The sequence below is a fragment of the Amaranthus tricolor genome, chromosome 13 (assembly GCF_026212465.1).
Source record: "Amaranthus tricolor cultivar Red isolate AtriRed21 chromosome 13, ASM2621246v1, whole genome shotgun sequence".
Lineage (NCBI taxonomy): Eukaryota > Viridiplantae > Streptophyta > Magnoliopsida > Caryophyllales > Amaranthaceae > Amaranthus > Amaranthus tricolor.
Window position 1 is genome coordinate 11,188,378 of NC_080059.1, and position 21,096 is coordinate 11,209,473.

The following is a 21,096-nucleotide window of genomic DNA, read 5'->3' on the forward strand; positions in this document are numbered from 1 at the left end:
AAACAAAAAGAATCTTCAACATTAAAGTTGGTTGCAAATTTATATTGTTTCTGTGCAATTAGATTTGCAACAAAAAAAAAATTATGAAGATTATTTTAAGAAATTGGTCATAAATGAGGAAAGAGAAACTAAGAGAGAGTTAAAATATATAAATGAGATTAAAAGAAAATGTAGGTTTATGTCTGCAAATAAAATTAATGCAAAATTAGTGAGATTACTACAAAATGAATAGAACAAAGGGATTACTAATTTGATTTGGAATTAAGTGCGAAATGAGATCATCAAACTTTGTTGAGCCGCCAGATAAAATTAAATCCGTGATGAATCTTTCGCTACTTTAAATGCTAAAAAACAATTATAAGCTTATTCCATTTGAATACGTAAACAAATATTAATTGTTTTGGCGAACCAAAGTATCATATCTTAGTTAACAAGACCAATTGGTGAATCAGCGTATAACCTTTACTTACCAACCTTTGTTTATTTTAATATTATCTTTTTGTTTCTACAATATTAAAAAAAATATGCTTCAATTCAAGGAATTTATTCGATAAACGAATAAATATTTTTGTAGCTTTATAATTTTATGACTCCTAGTAATTAATTGTTTAATGAAGCATGAATATTTAGTGGTGATCAAAGTGTAGCTTCAGAACAATTTTATGTATGGGGTTGGATTTCATAGTGATCTATAATACCACGTATATATAAGCTTTTTGGAAGGATTGGAGTATGAGCTATCAATATTCCCCAATTTATTCCACAATTTCTTTTCTGCATAGTTGGTATGTTTGGTATTGATAATGATTGATAATTAACAAGTAAAAGCGTTCTCGAGAATAATGGAAGCTACTAGAGATGCCAACCATACTCATAGTCATAGTTATCAATTATATCTTATACAAATCAGTGTCCAGTGGGAGGAAGATACAGAACAGACCATACATACAGAACAGACCATACATGTAACCATTTTAAGGAAAGGCAGGGAAGAATATTGAGCACGGTGAAATATTCCCCCTAGGAGATGAGCTCTGTAAAGAGAAAGGTCGGTGGTATACATCTCGCATGGGTAGGCACCTACTAGACTGCAACCAACAAACCACATTAAAATTCTATGGTGTTTAACTTGTTAGTGATAACTAATATGGTGACTTGAGTGTACCAAATAAATTCTATGAATTAATGGGTGCATAGAGATAGAATCCTATAAAGCAATTAAGATGGGTAGTTAAGTGTGAGTCTTAATTTGTGTCATAAATATGGTGTTTAAATGTGTGATTAAATACATGAAGTAATGAAGGTATTGATAAAAACACTTAAACACAATAATTATGGAGCATGATGAATGATATTAATGAGGAATTGCAAGAGTTTATGGTTCTTTGAAAGATTCTTTGAACAAGGCACTTGAAGTCTAGCCTTGCCTTGAACGAGCTTGAGGAATATAAGCTGGCAGATTGCAGAACCAAGCTGTGCACGAACGAGCAAAGGTTATGCTCGAACGAGCACTTAGCAGATCAAGCAACAAAAGCCATTGGATGAAGCTGCTCGAACAAGTTGTGTATAGGCTCGAACGAGCAATGTGGTCAGACTGTGCATTGGATCCTTTTATTCCACTGTTGGTGTTTCAAGCTGATTATTATGCCATTTAATCTTTGTATTAAGTATGGTTACTGAAAACGACGATGTATTAGAGTTCGAACAATGTGTTTTAAACTCCAATATTACCAAGATCGAGTGTATGAGGTTTTGTGACAAACAAATTACGCTATCAATAATATCGATGTTTGTAAGAGAAAATAAAGCAATAAAACGACACAAAGATTTAACGAGGTTCACCCAACTAAGGCTACGTCCTCCGGTGTGTAGTATCTCTTATATTATCAAAAGGAGTTCAAAGAACTCTCAAATATGGAGAATTACAATAAAGAAGAGATATAGGCTAGTGTTTGGCTTGGGGTGTATTTGTGGATAATTACAATGTGAGTACGAGAGCTCTATATATAGTACTAGATACAAGAATATCAATAGCTCTCTTGAATACAATATTAATATAGGGTAATGAATAATATGAAATAATTCCAAGAACTTGAAAGGTCGAAAAACAGCATCCCATGCACATCAGAGGATCCGCTCGACCGGATCAGAGAGCTCGCTCGGTCGAGCGACTATCAGCTGCATTCTGGAGCATTCTGTCTGACCGCTTGACCTACCAATATGGCTCGCTCGGTCGAGCAGCCTGGTCGAGCGGCACTTTAGAGAGCTTCTGACAGAGTTGCTCGACTTTACATTTTAGAGCATCTTGAATCAACCTTTCCACTTCTTCATTAAGTCCCATAACTCTTACACTTCATTACCTTATTAATCCATACTTAATCACCATCATAAATCAATCATCAAAACTTAACTTAATACACCCACATTAACACATTCATGGGATTCCATCCCAAAGGTCACACATGAATGCACCTCATCAAATGTGCATTCAAGTCACACAAATCACAACAGTTACTCATTAATCTATAAACCCCTATAAATAGGGAGCTCATGTGCTCAGAAAAAATACGTACAAAAACACCCCAAGTCAAATACTAACCTAATCTCTTTTCTATTGTAATTTTCCATATTCGAAAGTTCTTTGAACTCTTTTTGATACACACCGAAGGATGTAGCCTTAATTGGGTGAACCTCATTAAATCTTTGTGTCGTTTTATTACATTATTATCTCCTACAAACATCGATTTCATTGATAGTGTAATTTGTTTGTCACAATACTTCATACATTCGATCTTGGTGATATTAGAGATTGAAACATGTTGTTTGATCTCTAATAGAGCGTCGTTTTCATAACTGAATAAAGAACTAATAAGGTAACTAAATAACTGTATAAAGAACTAAGGTAGAATTAGATGAGAGATTGAAACTATCAAAAATCTGAAATACGGGTATGACATCTCCAGTTAATCCTATCTCTGCTGATCGAGTCTTCAAGGAGATGCCAACCGATTCTTACTAAATAAAACAACAAACTGACGTACTTAAACATACGTCGGAGCTAACTGCTATCATGCAAAATATGCCTAAACAGAGACATATCATTATATCAAATATTATTTAAAATACTATTGACTTTTCAAACCATTTCAAAAAAATATTTTTTTTTTCGAATTAATAAATAAACTGTTTATATAAAGGACCTTTAGTTAGTAATTAAAATCTACACGAGTAACTTTGTAATTAGAAACTGAAGGTCCTTAATTTTAATAAGTCTCGACTATATTACATAAATTTTCAATATAAAAATAAAATTTCCATTTAGTATAAATAGAGTACTTTCTGCATCCCTCTCATCTAGCATCGTTATCTGTTTTAAGTTGTACATCTCCTTTTACATAGTTTTTATTTTTGGATAATGACCCGATACTTTCTTATATTCCCATTTATATATTTTAAGTTTCTTTTAGTTTTATCCATAAAATTTATTCTCTCTATTCATCAATTTAGTTTTATTCTCCGTATATTTTTTCTTTCCCATTATCCTAAAGGGAAGGAAAAATGACAAATAAAGGAAAACGCTCAAAATTTGACACCATTAAATTTCCTTTTGGGAAGTTAAGGTTGCTAAGTGGCAAATCAATATATATAAATCGTGGTTTATTAGTATCAACACTGTCAATTCAAAGGCAACAGGATAGGAAATATGCGTTTGTATTGGTAATAAAATTCGAAACCCACAATAATAAAATTCTCCAGCATGATGTTACGTTTTGTCATGAAAACAAGCGTATGAACCACTTGAATCTCACATGGTCTCATTGGTCCTAAATCTATCTTCATTTTACTTATAAAGCTTGTTCACTCTAAATTAGTCCTACCATGTATGTCAAAACTTTATGGATCAATTGTACAAAGGTAAATTTTTATATTTCTCACCGGTACCTCTTTCTGGGACCCTATTTTTGTGCCGGATACTGAGCTGAATGATCATAAATATGACCATGGCATATGCCAAAATTATTTTTAATACTTTTTTCTATTCGACTTAATTGTCCCATTTCCTTATTGAATCAAGTCACCCTAAATATTACAGGGCTGACTATAAGGGAGAACACCGTGAGCTACTACTCAGGGCCTTTATTTATAGGGGGCTTCATATTTTTGCTATATGGTTAAAATTAAAATTTACACAATTTCTTGTGAGAGACGGGCTCTTTGAGAGACCATCTCTAATTAGGTCGGCCATAAAGGAAATATAAACTAAGAGTAGGTATTAAGCTACAATGGATTGGGCCTAAGAGACGTTTCTCAGAAAGACGGTATCTCAGGAGACTTCTGTAAAATTACATTCAATCTATTTTTTAAATAATAATTAGATAAATTGGTTAATAAATTTGTATTATTGACTTGTATTGAATGATTAAGATAACTAGTATAAATTATTTAAAGTAAGCATTATAATCTCTTTTGATAATTTTTAATTTATTACTTTTATTATTAGTTCAATTAAGATAAGTGATGATAGTGGTTTAAACTTTAAACTTATAAGAATGGCTATCTGAAACTTATGATTAATAATTGTTAGTTCCATGTAATTAGAAAATTTAGCAATATTTTTAATATATTAATATAAAACAGTTGTACTAATTGAAGTATTAATAAACAAATTTACAAATACTAAACTGTAATAGAACATAATTTTAGATTTAGGGGCCCATAATTTAGATTTTGCTTAGAGCCTTTGAAATGTCGGAGACGACTCTGCCTAAATATCTCATTTTTATTTTAGGTATGTTAACATTACCAATTTACCTTTACTAAACTGAACCTTTTCACATCTTGACACTCACTAACCCCATTTTACCCCTAACGAAATTAAAAAGCACTACAGTTTTTGTCTTTCACATGTGGTTCCATTTGACCACCAAAAAATGATGAAAAGTCAAATGGAACACTTTAAGACATTTAGGTGATAAGAGGGAGTAATTTTCTTACATTTTATTTTAGATATTTGTGACTCTTAAACCATTTTGTTTATGTTTTTTGTTTTGAATTGGATCCATTGATTTATGTTCACTCTTTATTCAAAAGGTAAAATAACATTGATTGATGAGTATTTTTAACTATTTAAGTGTAATGGTTAAAAGAAAAGTACGACAAAGTTTTAAAATATCGAAAGTTTATGACATCCATTTAAGGAATTTTAAGTTGTTCAGATTATTTATCATTGAATAATAATACATATATGCATTTAAAGTATTACTATTTAAAAATGATCTTTGAAATATGACTTTGACTATATATAATTCCCACCATAATCATAGAATCTCAATCATTAATTATTTTAGTATAAAATATGAGTTAATTATTTTTATAACACTAATTCGAAAATGATTCAAATGCAAATAAAATACTTCAAAAAGTTCAGCAAAAAAATTCTAAAAAAAAATCATATAAATAAAAAAAATTACGCTGTTGTCAATGATCTAAAACTTAATATTAATATTTTATAAACATTTATTTTTAGTTGATATGCTTTATGAAATAACCCGTCTTCGGCCTATCAGTCAATTTGAACATTTTCAAAGTTTAGTTCATGTTATTAACTATTAAAATATTTATTATTTTCCTGAAATTATCTATAAGTGATTGTCATGGTTATGATTGTCAGCCCAGCATTCCATATAAAATTAGAGTCTAGAAGAGACAGTTAGCAGACAAATCATATCCGTATCCTCATCAAAAAAAAGACAAAAATACGCGCAATTAGATAAAATCCCCATAATCGAATAAAATCATCTACACGTATTAAAAAATTTTGATGTGCTTGCTCATAAACATTTATCGTTATCTTATACTTTTGTAAGGTGTTCTTGATAGTACGTAAAATTACAGTCTTAATGTTTATCTTTTATAAATTACAGTCATCAAAGTAGCACAGTTTACAGATTCAGACCAAAAACGTAGAACTCCGACCACTTAATCTAAAATTTCGACGATTATAATGGTCAGAATTTTGTGTTTTGGCCTGAACCTACAAACTTTGATATTTTGGTTGTTGTAATTCGCAAAAAATAAACATTGAGGCTGTAATTCGCAAAATTACTAAACTTTAAGATTGTAATTCGCAAATTATTTTATCATTTATTTGCTTCTTGCAGGGACTGAGCAAGACATACAAAATAATTTTTAAGCCCTATTTATTTTGTATAATTTCACAACTTTTAGGCCTATACGCAAGTAATTGAATCAAAGCAAAATTAATTTAAACTAATATTTCAAATGCCTTAATTAGTTTTAATACACCTTGTGCATTGAAACACGTTATACATACTTAAAACCAGCAATGGTTTCTAGAACTATCATGGTAGAGACACTACAAAAAAATGTTCAATTGTGAAGCAATACTTTTGACTCTTCTTCTAATAATCACTATTCTTAGATTAGTAAGTCACAATTATATATGTTACAATTTAACTAATGACACTTATGAATGTGATATTATCAATTGGTGACAATAGAAAGTAACGCAATCATATGTTTGAAAAATAACTTTTCTATAAAAATTAAAATAATTTTAAATTATATATAGTTTATTATATTTTACTTTATGTATATAATCGTAATATTTTACTAAAATACCGTTTTGACTGTGTATATATATTTTAATTTTATATTACTATTAATATGTATACATATTATCCTAATATAACGAAGGAGTGTTTACTATTTCAAATTACAATTATATTTAGACGACACAATGATTGCAGTTTTGAGAAATAAATTTGTGACAATTTTATATGTTAGTCTTAACTGTGTGATAATTTAAATGTCACCATTGTTGTGACAGTTGAAGATGTCACATTTTGATATAAGACAAGCAATTTATAAGACTTCCTACAAGTATAACTAAAATTTTGGTGACATTTATCAATTAGATGATATTAATATATTAAGAGATGATATTTTGCATGTCTCTTGGTTCCCAAGATTCTTCTCTAGCCATTATTCCTTCCCAAAATATACACGGCCACGTGTGCCCTACAATTGGGATTCTTACCCTAAATAGTTTAAAAATTGAAGTATAAATAAAGTGAAAATTTATCCTTTGTACCATCTTCTTTATTTATGCCCTATCCCTTACCCCTTTGTCTGTATATACCCCTTCCCTTCTCGACCTCCATTCATCAACCATTAAACTCTTTAAATCTAAACCTTTACTTCTTTCATACCTCTAAGAAAATTCAAAAATAAAAATTAAAAAAAATATTTTTTTTTTACTTAGTAATCAAGTAAAAAAAGACCTTAAAAAATTTTGAGAGTTTGAATGTTTGAAAAAAATAAAGTGATTCGATTGGTGGAAAACCCTCAAGCCGAGCAAGGAGATAATGAACAAATAAGAGCAAGAAAGCCTAATAAAGTATTGGTTTACTTGCCTACGGGACAAGTAATCTCATCTTATGAAATCCTTGAACAAATTATTAAAAGTCTAGGATGGGAAATGTACTTTGGGGCTGATACTAGTCTTTACCAATTTCATAGGAAGAACTCTATTGATTTAATTTCTCTTCCTAGTGAATTTTCTAAATTCACTTCTATCTACATGTATGATATTGTCGTTAAGAATCCTAATGTCTTTCAAGTTCGAGATGCATAGATCGACTTCCATTCATTCACATCAAAATGTGTGCACTGCCCCCTTATACTTAAAGAGTATGAGTTACAGAGTGCAAAGTGCAGACGCAACTGAAAGTGGTGTACGATAATGTTGTTCACTAAATTCGTATTAGACTTATTTTTCCTATGTTATAACATATAAGTAAAGATTTATGGAGTTGTACGTACTTAGCTTGTATGATGATTGACATTTCAAGTTTAATTATATCCTTTAATTGTTTCAATCCCCATGACTTATGCATGTATCTTTTGTGGAGTAGATTAACTCCTTACAATTATCAACCCAAGCATAAATACTATCTCCAATTGTTTTTTAGATGCAATGTTTTACTAATCTCGGGTAATATATATAATTGTAACACTTCGCTATATTGGTATTGAATCTCATATTAATTTTAATGAATCCAATCATTTTGGATCGAAAAGTTTTATAATAATTAAGTGATTGTTTATAATGGTGAAATTAATAAAGGGGTGAAAGGATAGGTGATTGTTGTGGTGGTGGTGCAGGTGGGCAACCACCGTAGCTGCTGGAAGGGGAAGAAAACGCAGCCACTGGCTGCTGGCAGCACACACGCGCAGTTTCTGCTGCTTGTGGAGGAGGAGAAGGGGGGGGGGGGGGTGCTGCTGCTGGTGGAGGCCGTGGCTGTTATGGGTCCAGCCCAATGTGTAATACCCAAATATTGCTTTTAGGGTCATGTTTTTTTATGGGCTCTTGTGTTGGACTTGTTAAGTCTTTTTTTTGTCCATATTTTGGCATGAATATTTGTGGCTTCCAAGGGAAGTTTTTTTATGAGGGTATTTGCTGAGTTAGGGCAGCATTATTGAAGCATTCACATACAAAAAAAAAAAAAATTAGAACACACAAAAGGAGAGGAAAAAGAGAGAAGAGGGTGCTCGTAGCTTTGAGAGCACCCATCAGAAAACTACCGTTTGTCGAAAATTGCACCGTTGGATCGTCCCCAAATTTTGACAGCTTGTTTCTGACATCAAGGGCTTCATTTTGGACGGTGGAGATCATCTTTTGAGCTTTGGTTTGGTCAGAATCGTCTTTGGACAGAATGCTGTATTTTTGGTGATTTCTACTCCTTTTGCTCTCTAATTCATCTCATATTGTTCTTGGTTGTTGTTGGTGGGTGTGTGAACCTTTGTGTACTGTTTTGAGGTTCTTTTTCCCTCAATTTATCAATAAGAGAAGTTAGGGTGGACTCCTCAAGAGGTCCCGTGGTTTTTATCATTCACATCGAAGGGGTTTTCCACGTATAACTTGTGTGTGTTGATTTTGATTGTTTGCACTTGTTATCTTGGTGATTTGGTACTGCTTTGTTGCTGTTTTGGTACCAATATATTGCTGATTTTATTTTGGTTATTTGGTTGTGTGATAATTTGGGTTGATTTGTTTGGATTATTAGTTTGTTGTCTTGTTTGTGTGACTTTGTGGGTGTTGTAGTGACCCCATCCGATCCTTACAGTGGCAACAGGCTGGCCGATGCTGCTGGTGGCATAGTAGGTCACTGGCGGTGCAAGGGGAAGGGAAGAAGAGAAAGAAGGAGGAGTAGGAGGGAATGGTATGCGGTTTTCAAAATGTTAGGGAAAGGAGTGGTCTTACTTAAAAAAAACCCTAACTCATCTTTTTATTTTATTAATTTATTTATTTTCTAGATTAATCTTCTCACAAAGTCCATCTAAGAAAACTCACTTTTGTTGTGCTCACCCTTTAATACAAGTATGATTTAATTTGAACCTCTTTATTTTACTAATAGTAAACCTATATTTACTAAAAATATATTGACATTTAAATTCGTAAATGAAAGAAATTTATTAAAACTAATTCAAAAATAATTTAATATAATTATAAAATCTTCAAAAGTTATTAAAATATTGAATAATTACGTCATTGAAAATCTCGGGATGTTACATTTTAGCTCTGGATGTTAATAATACTTGGGATCTTGTTCCCCTTCCTCCCGACAAAAAAGCAATTGGTTGTAAATGGGTGTACAGAACTAAACTCAATGTCGATGGATCTATAAAACGATTCAAAGCTCGACTTGTAGCCAAAGATTACACACAAGAATATGGGATTGATTTTCAAGAGATGTTTTCACCTGTTGTCAAGATAACTACTATTTGTTGTCTTCTTGCCATCGCTTCTTCTTAACATTGGCCATTATATCAATTGGATGCCAACAATGCCTTTCTTCATGGTGATCTTCATGAAGAGGTCTTTATGAAACCACCACCGGTCTTAAACATGCTCCTAACTTGCTTTGTAAAATCAAAAAGTCCTTATATGGCCTCAAGCAAGCATCTCGGCAATGGTTTTCTAAGCTCACAAATAAACTTCATAATCAAGGTTTTCTACAATCTAAGAATGACTACTCCTTTTTTATCAAGAAAAACAATGATCTTGTTACTTTTGTTGCTGTATATGTTGATGATATTGTTCTCACAGGAGATGATACACCAAGTATTATTGCTCTAAAAACCCATCTCCACAATGTGTTTAGTATTAAGGTTTTAGGGCACCTTACCTTTTTCCTTGGTATTGAGAATGGTTATTTACCCCAAGGTATCACTATGACCCAAAGCAAATTCACAAAGGAATTACTTTCTGAGAGTGGCACTCCTCTTCCCATCAACCTCAAACTAAAACAAGATGATTCTCCACCTTTTCATGATCCTTCATTATAACGTAGCATTTTTGAAAAATTAAATTTTCTAACACATACTCGCCCCGATTTATCATACAGTGTTTAAACTCTTAGTCAATTTTGACAAAACCCTATTGAACATCATTTTCATGCCTTAGAACATACACTCAATTATGTCCACTCAACTGCTGGTCAAGGTATTCTCCTCCACGCAACTGATAAGCTTTCCTCCAAGCCTTCTTTGACTCCGATTGGGACGCGTGTATTGACACTTGTCTTTCTATCACTGGCTATCTCCTCTTATTTGGAAATTCACCCATTAACTGAAAGTCCAAAAAGCAAACCACAATCTATCGGCTGACGTCGAGTATCGAGCTATGTCATCAGCTGCTTCAGAAATTACATGGGTTATTCGCCTTCTTGAGGAACTTGGTATTTTTAATCTTTAGCCAATAACACTACATTGCGATAATCAATAAACATTACACATTGCTCATAATCCGGTTTTTAATGACAAGACTAAGCATATCGCCATCGATTGCCATTTTACACGCGAAAAGGTCATGGAAGGTTTATTGCAGCTTACGTAACTTCCTACTATAAGTCAATTAGCCAACGTCTTCACCAAGATCTTACCATCTTCACAGTTTTAGAATCTTCTTTGCAAGCTTGGCATGGTTTCTCAACCCCAAACTTGAGGGGATGTTAGTATACCAGCATTTGTATTAGTATTTGGTTATGAGCTACCAAAAGAACAAACTGATATTGTATTCTTGTTTTTTAGCTTTTTGTTTGTTTTCTTGAATTAGTTTTTTCTTGCTCCAGTCATATGCCACTTGTCCTTTCTTGTAACCAACTCCCTTATAAAAGAGCTTCCTTCTATAAAGTAGTAAACCTTTAAGTGTACATGAATGAAGAATATAAATGATTTTAAAGGAAATTTTATATTCTACCCAGATTTTACTAATTTCACAAAAAGTTACCCTTCTAAGAAGTTTTATTTCAGAAAATAGTTTATTCTTATCAAAAAAGTCAGGACAATATTTTAGCACGAGTTTGCACCGTTCAAATGCAAAATAAAATCATATAAAACGACTATTCAAACGTTTTTTAATAGTCTGTCTAGATTTTAAAAAATGGTTAAAGGTTTTTATTAGGAAAATAAATGGTGGTTATAATATTTGATATGAGGCTTTTAGCTAACGCGTTTTATAGGAATTTAAGAAATCTGCCAGATTTTCAGAAATATTTAAATTAATAAGTATGATTTATTTTGAGAATAAAATAGATTAATAGTTTCATCACAGGGATTAGTAAATTTTAATTAAACTGGCTTTCAAATAAAACCAATTTACAAACTAAAGTTATCTTTAAATGAGAATTGATTCCAGGAAATATTTTAAATATTCCTTCTGTGTAAATTGTAAATGAATATTACTAACAAAAAAAAAAAAAAAAAAAAGTGTAAACGACAACTTAGTTGGTCGGACCCGACCATCCGATAGTGCAAGTTCAACTTTGTAGCTCTTTACGCCTTTTGAAAATATTCAATGATATTAAGAAAAATTGTCCTAAATAATTCAACTTGTTGCGTATTATCTGCGAATAATCCAACCTTTTGAAATTTTTTAAATCAACATTTTGTTGAGAATGGACCCTCGAAAAAACAAAACGACTATTCCAGGATACTACTAGCCGTTACATTCAATAGGACATCCTACTCCTTTTTTAAAAGCTTGCTTCCATAGAGTAACGCCATACTCAACTGCAAAATTTTGAAGAGAGAAAAAAAAAAATTCACATTATCTAATATAATTTAGTGAAAATCTTAATAATATTAAAAGATATGAATTCTAATTTCTCTTTTTTCTCGAAGTGTTAAATTTTCAGAAATTATGTGAAATGTGAGCATTGTTTCAAAGTAAAGTTGCGAAGGGCGAAGAAAGGTTCTAGGGCTGGTGAGAATTTTTATTCCTATCCAAAATGAAGAGGAAGAGGTAAACGGAGACTTTAATAAAGGTTCAAGAGATTTTTTAATTAGAAAAATAAAAAGTGTTTGAATAAATTAAAAGGAAAAGGGATTCACCAGTTGTAACTAGTTCTTCGCAACAAAGATCCATTAACAACAAAAGTTATGCAAAGGTTGAATTATTTAAATTTTTTAAAAAAGTGATAGCAAAGAATGGACAATAAATTGGATTATTCAGGATAATTTTTTCATGACATTATTAGAGAGTTGGGATAATTTTTCAGCGTCTTGACCGAGCCTTAGCCTCCCCTTCTCTCTTAGAGTTGTTTCTTAACGCCAGAACTCTTAACTTGCCTAAACTCAACTCTGACCACTCCCTTATCCTTCTCCAACTCACCCCACCTTGGCCTAAACGTCCAAAGAAGAGCTTTAAATTCGAACCTATATGGTACCTTGAACCTTCTTTTAGGTCCCTTGTTAGTTAGGTTTTGGTCCTCTAACTCGGATTCTTTCCTTTTGAACCTCCAATTCCTTACGCAACATATTGAATCTTGGGCTGATAACTCTTTTGGTAATATCTTCATCAAAGAGAAATCTTCGCTTTAGAAAAGGATTACTGGTATTGAAAAGGCCTTAGAATCTCATCCTAACTCAAGTAACCTACGGAGGCTTTATAAATCTATCCAAGCTAATCTAGACTCTATCCTTCTCAAAGAGGAAGAGTGTTGGTGTACTAGAGCTAGGGACTCCCAGACTCAAGGCGGTGATCATAACACAACCTTCTTCCACCAATCAGTTCTCCTTAGAAGGAAAAGAAATAGGATTGAATCAATTCTAGACGCCCAGGGCATCCCTACTTTTGATCCTGTTAACATATCTTTCATCTTTTACTCGTACTTCTGTTCCCTTTTTACCTCTCAATTCTCTACATCTCCTCTTCATACTTCTAGTCCCTTTAACCTATCTCTCTTCGTGTCTCACATCCCTTCTCTAGCGGAAATCAAGAGAGCCGCTTTCTCCCTCCTAGCTTTAAAATCCCCTGGCTCGGATGGGTACCTTTGCCTTTTCTATCAAAGACATTGGTCAACCATTGAGTCTTTCCTAGTTTCTTTTGTCCAAAAAACCTTCCTTCAGGGGGAAATCAATCCAGAAATCAACTATACCTTCCTTGCTCTTATCCCCAAAACAAATCCCCCTTCTAATCCTAGACTATTTTGTCCTATTAGTCTTTGTAACTCAGTGTACAAGATTATCTCAAAGATTTTGGTATCTAGCATTCGTCCTGCGTTAAATTCTCTCATATCTTCTTACCAAAATAGCTTCCTTCCAAAAAGGGGGACAGAGGTTAATTATTTAATTGCTTCTGAAATCCTTCATTCAATGCGTGTCAAAAAGGGTCGAAAAAGCTTTTTTTCTCTCAAGATATATCTCAAAAAAGCCTACGACGGTATCAAGTAGATCTTCATTAGACAATCTTTCCTCCACCATGAGTTTGATGTGTCTTCCAGTAAACTTATCATGAGTTGTGTTTCCTCCTCCTCCATTTCCATTCTAACTAATGGGTCTCCTTCTCCCCCTTTCCTCCCCTCTAGAGGGATTCAACAAGGCGATCCCATTTCCCCTACCTCTTCATTCTATGCATGGAAACCTTGTCTAGGAAAATTAAGGTCGTGGTTGATAGAGGACTTTGGAAACCCTTCTCCCTGAAAGAAAACAAAGTCTCAATTTCCCACCTTATGTTCGCTGATGATCTCCTCCTCTTTGGAGTAGCTGACAATGAAACCATCTTCTCAAGCATTTCTGGAAGTTACATTCTGGAGGGTCATTAGCTTCATCCTTCTTCCGGGCCAAATACCAAAAAAGTGACTCCTCTTTTTGACCCTTTAATTGAGGGTCCTATATATGGAAAAAGCTGGGGAAAGTCTGGGGCCTCTTCGAAAAGTCAGCTACCTGGAACATAAGTTTATCCTCTAACCTCTCCCTCTGGTTTGATAATTGTTCTCAAATTGGCTCCCTAAGATACATTCTTGTTGGCCCTTTATGCACTCAAGACCATTCCCTCTCCCTAAGTTCCATTGCTTAGCTACCTCAGTGGTTTTAGCCATCAATGTTCCTCCAGCTGCAGCATCTACTGAAATTTGTATCTCATCCCTAAGACCATTGTAAAAATTCTGAATTAAGAGTCAGTCTGGGATTCCATGGTGGGGACACTTCCTTTGCAAACCTTTATATCTTTCCCAATCCTCATATAATGCTTCGCCATCTTCTTGATGGAATGAAGTGATGTCATTGCGTAGTTTAGCAGTTTTGGCTGGTTAAAAGAATCGAGCAAGAAAAGCATTAGATAATGCCTCCCAAGTGCGATACTTGTTTGGCCCTTCAGATCTTAACCAATCTCTTGCCTCACCACGGAGTGAGTAGGGGAAACAAATCAGTTTCATTTGTTCATCAGAAATTCCTTGATATTTCACAATGCCACACTTATTCACGAACTCATCTAGATGGTCATTTGGATTCTCCATTTCAGTGCCGGCAAATTGATTTTGAGCAATGAATTGAACGAAAGCTGGTTTGATCTCATAGTTTGCGGTTGTGATGGTTGGCTGAACAATACTCGACCCTAGACTTCCATCGGGCATGGCGTACTCCCGGAGGGATTTTGGGTGTTCTCCCGCCATTTTTCGTTGTCTTCTTCTCCTTCTTCTCTAAATTTCAGGATTTATAGGTACAAGGTTTTCTTGTCCTTTAGACCTAGTTTGCATACACTACACTCAAAAATCAGGGTCAAGTGCAAAGTGAAGAGAAAAATGAAAACAACTCAAAATGGTAAAGAACAATGAACTAACTAATCAAAAAAAGCAATTAACGAAGTCGCCACTCCACGGAAACAGCGCCAAAAACTTGATCGGGACTTTAGGTCCTTCAATAGTAATACCGCAAGTGCACAACGTAGCTTAATACGACGGCAAGTACGGGTCGAATCCACAGGGAGTAGGGGTCAAGTTAATAGTTTCTCGATCGATTAATGTGTTCGAAAACGTATAACATGATGTTTAATGGTGGATATAATTAAAGCAAGCAATTAAATATTTAATGAAAATGAAGCATAAAAGTAATACGCAATGAATTAATGCAAGGATAAAATTATCAATAAGCTAAAGAGGCATAAGCTAGGCTTTCTCACCAAAGTAGTGTTTACTAAACTTTAACCTAAGGTCATGGACGTTTTGTTATAGGGAAGAACGTATCATCAATACCAATATTCTCTCTCGAGCAACAAAAGCTTCCTAAATCATACTCAACTACCTATTCTCATGGAGCTAAGCATAAATTAAGACATGAAGTATACATTCAATATTTTCAATCAAAGCATCTACCTATTCTCTTGGAGATGACTTAATTTTTATGCATAGATTATCGTTAAACTCTCGCCCTCAATTCAATGACACTACACATGATAGAAAAATCCATCTTAAACCATAAACAACACAACCAAGCCAAAGGTAAAGAAAGCAATTAAGACTACATACATGGTGATAATGCCTAGTCTAAGCCAAAATAAACTACTCACCCATGCTCATATTGAGATTGTAAATTGCAAACAAGCCAAGAGCAATAGATGAATGAATGAAACTTGAGTACTCTAAAAAGATGAATGCAATATAAGTTGAAGAACTACAAGCATGAATATATGAAACTAAAACACTTAATCAAAGATAACTTGGTGACATGAATTGAAAACAATATAAGCAAAAGATAGAAGTGGGTTCTATCTAAAGATGAACAAGATGATTGTTAATGATTCTAAGTAATACCTTCCAAAAGTTTCAATCATAATACATCAATGGATGAGGAATCCAAATTGAAAAATGGTACAATAGAGGATTGAAATTAAAATTGTGATTGGAAATTGAAACTTCTTAATTAAATTGAAAGAGAAAGCTAAGCTTTGAAGAATACATAAAATTTACTCAAAATGAAGGGTGAAATCTGAGATGCCAAACTCCATCTTCCTCTTCTCTATTTATAGCCTTCAAAACAAGTGGGGGGGTGGTGGTTTCATGATTGCTCCACCGCCCCTAGGTTGTAGGAGGGAGGTGTCACCCCTAATTGATAGGGTAGGGTGGCTAAGCAGTTCTGGTAGCAGCAATAAAAAGGAGTAAAATGATTGGACCTCGAATGATATTTAAAAAGATCACAAAAGCTGCTACCGCCCATCTCGCTCGACCCGGGCGGAGCCCGCTTGATCAGTCGAGCCACTATCTGGTACAATATCAGAAACTTCAAAAATTGGTCAAAATGTGAAAATTAGCTCCGCTTGACATGAGCCACATTGCTCGACCTGGTTGAGCAGATGTTCTATACCCTTGAAATGCATCCTGCTAATGATCAGAAGCTATTGGAATTTTGACTGCACCTCACTCGACTCGAGCCACCTTACTCAACCGTTCGAGCGACCTTCAGGAATGTGATACTCATCTTCTGATCTGAAGTACATGCTTCTGGACTGCTCGAGCTACCTTGGCTCGAGCAAATTCCGGCCGAGTGGGCTTCTTTTGGTTTATTCTTGTGGCTTGGCTCATGATGTTTTTCACTTCTTTGAGCCCTCGACTTTTAGGTGAGCAGTGTATGCAAAAAAAGGGCTAGTTTATGCTCGGTTTCGATGATTAGATCCTAAAATGAAATAAAACACCAAAGCAACAAAACAAGCGTAAAATCCAATAAGATAATGCAATAACATATAATCTCCTCACGCTAAACGAGCCACTTATAGGAGTAAAAATAAAGATAAAATGTAGCTAACAGCTTACTTCTATTAGGGATGTATATGCTTCACTTTGTACCTATTGCAGGGAGCTTCCAAGCTGGAACCTCAAGAAGGAAGTACGTCATGTCCCTAGACAGGAAGTCCACTATGCTGATTGTCTCTCCCACCAAGCTCATACGGAAATCCTCCAACAACTTAGGCTTTTATAACATGCTGCCTTATTTCCAAAAAAAAAAATTATGACAAGGGTTTTAAGTTTCATACTTCCTCCATTCCATTATACTTGTTACATATCACTTTTTATGCATTTCAATGTGTTAATTTATTTATTTATATGTTGAATTATACAACTCTAAAAATTATAAAAAGTTAATACTTCCTCCGTTCCATAATACCCGCTACATTTTCTATTTTTATCCTACTCTATACTCTATACTCTATAATAAAATACTATACTATACTCTATAAAGTAACCTAACAACCTATTTTTCCTTTTGCTTTTTCAATTAATAATAATAAAATACTATACTCTATAAAGTAAACAATCAGCTACAGTGTAGGTCAATCACTTTTCTTAATTACCGTGCCCATGCAAATGTGGCATACTAAAACGGAACGGAGGAAGTATTATGAAAGTATGTAATTAGACGATTTAAACAAGATCTCACTTGACTATATTTTTACTTACATATTAGTCGTAAAGCTTGAACAATAAATTGTGCACATAATTGAAATGTAGCGAGTATTTCAGAACGGGAGAAGTATTTACCTTGAAGAAACTATTGACCTAGCTTGATGAAAAGTTTGGAAATAGTATGGAATACTTTACAAAGTTGGATACTAAAGGTGGGTTCTTGAGAATGAGAGATTGGACCAATGTAAGTTATAAAGGTAGCTCCATGTCCATGTGAGATTCATATGGTTCAAACGCTTATTTTAAGGACATAAGTGTAACATTATGTTGGAATTTCGTTGAGGTGGTTTTTCTTTTTCTTCTCAAAAAGTAGGATAATGATTGATAACTTATGTAATCAATTGACTTCTGAAAGTAAATTATATACTTCCTCCGTTGTAAAATACTCGCTATATAAAAATTATTGATACTATTTATTATTTTAGCTTATTTTATATATTGTACTTAATGTTTATGAAAAAATATAGTCAAGTGGAATTTTGTTTTTCTTTTTTTTTGGGATCAAGTGGGATCTTGTTTGAATCGCATAATATCATACTTTCATAATATTCTTTTTATAATTTTTAGATGTATAAAATTCAATATATACATGATCAAAATAACCCATTGAATAGCGTAAAAAATCAAATGTAACAAGTACAGTGAAACGGAGGAAATACTTTTGATTTGCCTATGATTTTATATACTGTCTGGTCTCTTCGTCCCACAACATTTGTTACAATACAAAAGAATAAGATTTGAGCAAACTAAGAATATGAATTAAAGTGAGTAAAACGGAGCAATTTAGTAGAAAGTGGAAAAATATGTAAATAAGACGAAAATATTAATTAAATGTGTTAATGTATAAATAAATAAAAAAGTGAGATTCATAACTAAAAATAAAAATATAATAAGCCAACAGTTCAAAATAAAAATTTAGCAAAACTTGGTAGAATCAAGAGAGTACAACCTTAGATACAATTGACACTTTATATACAAATGGTTGTAGCGTGATCTTATTTCTTAAAAAATTAATTGATTAATTTCTTTTAGTCTTTAAACTTTTTGTCAACCAAACAAATTTATTCTATTTCCAAAAACAATTTTACTTACAAGAAAAATAACTTGCAACCAAACATTCTCATAAGATAATGAAAGTACATCCTGTAGGAAAATAAAATATACTAGAAAATATTTAAAATATCTTTTTTAATATTTAGGATATTAAAATTATTTTGTTTTCTATTATTTAGGTTTAGTTTAATATTTGCTATTTTCTTATTTAAGTCCTAATTGCTTGTATAAATAGAGCAAGTACCTCTCACTTTTATTTAATACAAACCAAGTATTTAAAACTCCAATATTAATATCTATTTATTATTTTCGCATTTCTTTATGATATCAGAGCCAATGATATTTTCCGACAACCTATAACCGAACCCTCATCTTTCTATTTTTATCAAAAACACATAAAAAATCAGATTCAAGAACCAAAACAAACAAAAAAAAACCATGATTTCCATGACACAAAGGTTCCAACTTTTTGAAAAAGTTAACCCAAAAAATAAATACATGTCCAATAATGACAGAAAAATTAAATTCCAAAAATTACACCAAATAGTGATTTCTTAGATCATCGAAAGCATTGATAGCGATCCTATTGACCACATTCTTGACTACACTAAAACTGCTCTACATCTTTGGGGAAGGATTCAAAATTTCTTTCAATCAGTTGCGCTACCTCCCGTGAATGGCGCTTCCGCCACCATCTAGCGTGAGGTCGTGAAGGAGAGAAATATAAAAGTCAAGGGAGAAGAGTCATCATGGGGATCTAATCTCTCATAAAATAAAAAATACTATCCCACCAGTTGCGACTACACCACCATCAGGACTCACCAAAGGTGAATCGAAGCTACTAAGCAACCGTGAATAGGAGGTTCAAGAGGAAGAAAGTTTAGAGGAGAGAGAAAATCCGAAAGAGAAGGCAGGGGTTAGGACTTGGGACTTTAGATATTTTGATAAAAAAAGGAGTTAAGGTTTTTGAAAAATCTAAAAATACAACTCTAAAAAACCTAATACCGGTATCAATTTTACTAGGTAAACCATTAACCCGCGAGATGACCCAATCAACTCAATTAAGCCCACAACCCAAAATCCAAAACGTTAACCATAATAATAAAATAAATCAACCCAATTTATTTCTTGATTTTTTATCTAAATTTAAAAAATTGAAAATCAATTATGAAAAATTTGCAGAAGAGATTATCAAAATTTCCTTTGTAAAATCAAAACATCAATTTGTGGAATTTGGGTTAAAGGCGATTGGATTCGAAGAATTGAAAATTATTGTGCAAGTTCGGTTTCGGTGATCTGGAGACCTAACTTGAGGAGGAGTGTGGGAAAATATAATATATTAGAATATCTTGTAGAAAAATAAAATATACTATAATATCTTGTAGAAAAATAAAATATATTAGAATATCTTTTCTAATATTTAGGATATTAAGGTTATTTTGTTTCCTATTGTTTAGGTTTAGTTTAATATTCTATTATTGCTATTTTCTTATTTAAGTCCCAATTACTTGTATAAATAGAGGTAGTACCTCTCATTATTATTTAATATACATTAAGTATTCAAAATCTAAATACTAATCTCTACTTTATTATTTCCGCATTATTAATTTCTTTTTATTATTTCCGCATTATTAATTTCTTCACATTCATTTATCATCGAAATTGTTAAAACATTTTATTCTACGGATAAAATAGAATTAAAATTTCAACATAAGCAGTCATTAGAAAAAAAAAAAACCCTTACTAGTTCTGAACATCAAGCTTATTAAAGTATACAGTAGTTAACTAAGTTTAATGAATTTTCAGCAAATGCAAAAAATAACAAAAAAAATTTTATTTATAGGAAAGAAAGCGAAATATTTAGAAAGTATAACATAATTTAAATATATTAAATAGAATTAATAAAAAAATAGAATCATGATTAAAAATAAATATGTAACAAATTTAATAAAATAGATCAAAATTAAAAATATTGTAAAATTCGTAGGACAGAGTAGATATGTTTCCAACCGCATAACTAAAAATTATAAAAATTTTATATATTATAATACTTACAAGATCTCACTTAATTATATTTTATATATTTTTTCTTAAATATTAATCTCAATATATATAATAAACTTAAATAACAAACCCTAAAAAAAAAATGCTTATATGAAGTATTTTAGAAGAAGTTAGTATATATGTCCATGACACACTTAATCTAGCATATCCACATGGGTATTGCATGACCAAAGTGATCGATGGTGTCCACTTTCTTTCTTTCTTTATTTTTTTTTTT

General features: G+C 32.5%; 1 non-coding gene and 1 pseudogene across 1 annotated transcript; both read left to right on the forward strand.

The window, feature by feature from the left end:
• Nucleotides 1–842: 842 nt before the first annotated feature.
• On the forward strand, nucleotides 843–7,657 carry LOC130798812 (flowering-promoting factor 1-like; annotated as a pseudogene).
• A 6,836-nt stretch (nucleotides 7,658–14,493) lies between these two features.
• Nucleotides 14,494–14,600, forward strand: LOC130799050 (small nucleolar RNA R71). The gene has a single exon (XR_009039197.1). It is a non-coding gene; the product is annotated as a small nucleolar RNA R71 (small nucleolar RNA).
• Nucleotides 14,601–21,096: the final 6,496 nt, after the last annotated feature.